Source organism: Nerophis lumbriciformis, linkage group LG29 (genome assembly GCF_033978685.3).
Source record: "Nerophis lumbriciformis linkage group LG29, RoL_Nlum_v2.1, whole genome shotgun sequence".
Taxonomy (NCBI): Eukaryota; Metazoa; Chordata; class Actinopteri; order Syngnathiformes; family Syngnathidae; genus Nerophis; species Nerophis lumbriciformis.
In genome coordinates this window covers 27,876,234-27,881,406 of record NC_084576.2, presented here as the reverse complement: position 1 = coordinate 27,881,406, position 5,173 = coordinate 27,876,234, and positions in this window count along the sequence as shown.

Below are 5,173 nucleotides of genomic sequence, written 5' to 3'. Positions count from 1 at the left end.
GTCAACTAGCAATTAGGGCACCGGTTGTCAGCTATCGATTAAGGCGCCAGTTGTCAGTTAGCAATTAGGGCACTAGTTGTCAGCTAGCAATTAAGGCACTAGTTGTCAGCTAGCAATTAGGACACTACTTATCAGATAGAAATTAGGGCACTCATTGTCAACTAGCAATTAGGGCACCGGTTGTCAGCTATCGATTAAGGCGCCAGTTTTCAGTTAGCAATTAGGGCACTAGTTGTCAGCTAGCAATTAGGGCACCGGTTGTCAGCTATCGATTAAGGCGCCAGTTGTCAGCTAGCAATTAGGACGCTACTTATCAGAGAGCAATTAGGGCGCTAGTTGTCAGCTCGCGATTGAGGCAGCAGTTGTCAGCTCGCGATTGAGGCAGCAGATGTTAGGGCAGTAGTTGTCAGCGAGTAGTTAGGGCACTAGTTGTCAGCTAGCAATTAGGGCACTAGTTGTCAGCGAGCAATTAGGGCACTACTTTAGCAGATATCAATTAGGGCGCTAGTTGTCAGCTAGCAATTAGGACACTACTTATCAGATAGAAATTAGGGCACTCATTGTCAACTAGCAATTAGGGCACCGGTTGTCAGCTATCGATTAAGGCGCCAGTTGTCAGTTAGCAATTAGGGCACTAGTTGTCAGCTACCAATTAAGGCACTAGTTGTCAGCTAGCAATTAGGACACTACTTATCAGATAGAAATTAGGGCACTCATTGTCAACTAGCAATTAGGGCACCGGTTGTCAGCTATCGATTAAGGCGCCAGTTGTCAGTTAGCAATTAGGGCACTAGTTGTCAGCTAGCAATTAAGGCACTAGTTGTCAGCTATCGATGAGGGCACCAGTTGTCAGCTAGCAATTAGGACGCTACTTATCAGAGAGCAATTAGGGCGCTAGTTGTCAGCTCGCGATTGAGGCAGCAGTTGTCAGCTCGCGATTGAGGCAGCAGATGTTAGGGCAGTAGTTGTCAGCGAGTAGTTAGGGCACTAGTTGTCAGCTAGCAATTAGGGCACTAGTTGTCAGCGAGCAATTAGGGCACTACTTTAGCAGATATCAATTAGGGCGCTAGTTGTCAGCTAGCAATTAGGACACTACTTATCAGATAGAAATTAGGGCACTCATTGTCAACTAGCAATTAGGGCACCGGTTGTCAGCTATCGATTAAGGCGCCAGTTGTCAGTTAGCAATTAGGGCACTAGTTGTCAGCTAGCAATTAAGGCACTAGTTGTCAGCTAGCAATTAGGACACTACTTATCAGATAGAAATTAGGGCACTCATTGTCAACTAGCAATTAGGGCACCGGTTGTCAGCTATCGATTAAGGCGCCAGTTTTCAGTTAGCAATTAGGGCACTAGTTGTCAGCTAGCAATTAAGGCACTGGTTGTCAGCTATCGATAAGGGTGCCAGTTGTCAGCTAGCAATTAGGACGCTACTTATCAGAGAGCAATTAGGGCGCTAGTTGTCAGCTCGCGATTGAGGCAGCAGATGTTAGGGCAGTAGTTGTCAGCGAGTAGTTAGGGCACTAGTTGTCAGCTAGCAATTAGGGCACTAGTTGTCAGCGATCAATTAGGGCACTACTTTAGCAGATATGAATTAGGGCGCTAGTTGTCAGCTAGCAATTAGGACACTACTTATCAGATAGCAATTAGGGCGCTAGTTGTCAGCTATTGATTAGGGCACCAGTTGTCAGCTAGCAATTAGGGCATTAGCTGTCAGCTAGCAGTTAGGGCACTACTTGTCAGATAGCAATTAGGGCGCTAGTTGTCAGCTAGCAATTAGGACACTACTTATCAGATAGCAATTAGGGCGCAGTTGTCAGCTTGCGATTGAGGCAGCAGGTGTCAGCTAGCAATTAGGGCACTAGTTGTCAGTTAGAAATTAGGGCACTAGTTGTCAGAGAGCAATTAGGGTACTAGTTGTCAGTGAGCAATTAGGGCACTAGTTCTCAGCTAGGAATTCAAGTGCTAGTTGTCAGCTAGCAATTAGGGCACTACTTATCAGATATCAATTAGGGCGCTAGTTGTCAGCTAGCAATTAGGACACTACTTATCAGATAGCAATTAGGGCACAAGTTGTCAGCTCGCGATGGAGGCAGCAGTTGTCAGCTAGCAAGTAGGGCACAAGTTGTCAGCAAGCAAATAGTGCACTAACTGTCAGCTATCAATTAGGGCACTAGTTGTCAGCTAGCAATTAGGGCAAGGGTTGTCAGCGAGCAGTTAGGGCACTACTTGTCAGATCGCAATCAGGGCGCTAGTTGTCAGCTTGCAATTGAGGCAGCAGGTGTCAGCTAGCAAGTAGGGCACCAGTTGTCAGCGAGCAATTAGGGCAAGAGTTGTCAGCGAGCAGTTAGGGCACTAGTTGCCAGCTAGTAGTTAGAGCACTACTTGTCAGATAGCAATTATGGTGCTAGTTGTCAGCTAGCAATTAGGACACTACTTATCAGATAGCAATCAGGGTGCTAGTTGTCAGCTCGCGATTGAGGCAGCAGTTGTCAGCTAGCAAGTAGGGCACTAGTTGTCAGCTAGCAATTAGGGCACTAGTTGTCAGCTAGCAATTAGGGTGCCAGTTGTCAGCTAGCAATTAGGGCACCAGTTGTCAGCTAGCAATTAGGGCACTAGTTGTCAGCTAACAGTTAGGGCACTACTTATCAGATATCAATTAGGGCGCTGGTTGTCAGCTAGCAATTAGGACACTACTTATCAGATAGCAATTAGGGCACAAATTGTCATCTCGCGATCGAGGCAGCAGTTGTCAATGAGCAAGTAGGGCAGTAGTTGTCAGCAAGCAATTAGTGCACTAATGGTCAGCTATCAATTAGGGCACTAGTTGTCAGCTAGCAATTAGGGCAAGAGTTGTCAGCAAGCAGTTAGGGCACTAGTTTTCAGATAGCAATCAGGGCGCTAGTTGTCTGCTTGCAATTAGGGCCCTAGTTGTCGGTGAGCAATTAGGGCAAGAGTTGTCAGCGAGCAGTTAGGGCACTAGTTGTCAGCTAGCAGTTAGGGCACTACTTGTCAGATGGCAATCAGGACACTACTTATCAAATAGCAATTAGGGCGCTAGTTGTCAGCTCGCAATTGAGGCAGCAGTTGTCAGCTCGCGGTTAAGGCAGCAGTTGTCAGTTAGCAATTAGGGCACTAGTTGTCAGCGAACAATTAGGGCAAGAGTTGTCAGCGAGCAGTTAGGGCACTAGTTGTCAGCTAGCAATTAGGGCACTACTTTATCAGATAGCAATTAGGGCGCTAGTTGTCAGCTAGCAATTAGGACACTACTTATCAGATAGCAATTAGGGCACAAGTTGTCAGCTCGCGATCGAGGCAGCAGTTGTCAGCAAGCAAGTAGGGCACTAGTTGTCAGCAAGCAATTAGTGCACTAATTGTCAGCTATCAATTAGGGCACTAGTTGTCAGCTAGCAATTAGGGCACTAGTTGCTAGCGAGCAGTTAGGGCACTACTTGTCAGATAGCAATTAGGGCGCTAGTTGTCAGCTAGCAATTAGGACAGTACTTATCAGATAGCAATCAGGGCGCTAGTTGACAGCTAGCAATTAGGGCACTAGTTGTCAGCGAGCAATTAGGGCAAGAGTTGTCAGCGAGCAGTTAGGGCACTAGTTGTCAGCTAGCAGTTAGGGCACTACTTGTCAGATAGCAATCAGGACACTACTTATCAAATAGCAATGAGGGCGCTAGTTGTCAGCTAGCAATTAGGACACTACTTATCAGATAGCAATTAGGGCGCTAGTTGTCAGCTCGCGATTTGGGCAGCAGTTGTCAGCTAGCAATTAGGGCACTAGTTGTCAGCGAGCACTTAGAGCACTAGTTGTCAGCTATCAATTAGGGCACTAGTTGTCAGCTATCGATTAGGGCGTCAGTTTTCAGCTAGCAATTAGGACACTACTTATCAGATAGCAATGAGGGCGCTAGTTGTCAGCTCGCGATTGAGGCAGCAGTTGTCAGCTAGCAATTAGGGCACTAGTTGTCGGCGAGCAATTAGGATACTAGTTATCAGTGAGCAATTAGGATACTAGTTGTCAGCGACCAATTAGGGCACTGGTTGTCAGCTAGCAATTGGAGTGCTAGTTGTCAGCTAGCAATTAGGGCACTACTTATCAGATAGCAATTAGGGCGCTAGTTGTCAGCTAGCAATTAGGACACTACTTATCAGATAGCAATTAGGGCTCTAGTTGTCAGCTCGCGATTGAGGCAGCAGTTGTCAGCGAGCAGTTAGGGCACTAGTTGTCAGCTAGCATATTAGGGCACTAGTTGTCAGCAAGCAATTAGGGCAAGAGTTGTCAGCGAGCAGTTAGGGCACTAGTTGTCAGCTAGCAGCTAGGGCACTACTTGTCAGATAGCAATTAGGGCGCTAGTTGTCAGCTCGCGATTGAGGCAGCTGTAGTCAGCTAGCAATTAGTGCATAATGTGGGTGGGGGTGGGGGGGGGGGGTTACGCGGTCCTCTCCAAGGTTTCTCATAGTCATTCACATCGACGTCCCACTGGGGTGAGTTTTTCCTTGCCCTTATGTGGGCTTTGTACCGAGGATGTCGTTGTGGCTTGTGCAGCCCTTTGAGACACTTGTGATTTAGGGCTATATAAATAAACATTGATTGATTGATTGATTGATTGTCAGTTAGAAATTAGGGCACTAGTTGTCAGCGAGCAATTAGGGTACTAGTTGTCAGCGAGAAATTAGGGCACTAGTTGTCAGCTATCGATTAGGGCGCCAGTTGTCAGCTAGCAATTAGGACACTACTTATCAGATAGCAATTAGGGCGCTAGTCGTCAGCTCACGATTTGGGCACCAGTTGTCAGCGAGCAATTAGGGCAAGAGTTGTCAGCGAGCAGTTAGGGCACTAGTTGTCAGCTAGCAATTAGGGCACTAGTTGCCAGCGAGCAGGTAGGGCACTACTTGTCAGATAGCAATTAGGGCGCTAGTTGTCAGCTAGCAATTAGGACAGTACTTATCAGATAGCAATCAGGGCGCTAGTTGTCAGCTAGCAATTAGGGCACTAGTTGTCAGCGAACAATTAGGGCAAGCGTTGTCAGCGAGCAGTTAGGGCACTAGTTGTCAGCTAGCAGTTAGGGCACTACTTGTCAGATAGCAATCAGGACACTACTTATCAAATAGCAATTAGGGCGCTAGTTGTCAGCTCGCAATTGAGGCAGCAGTTGTCAGTTAG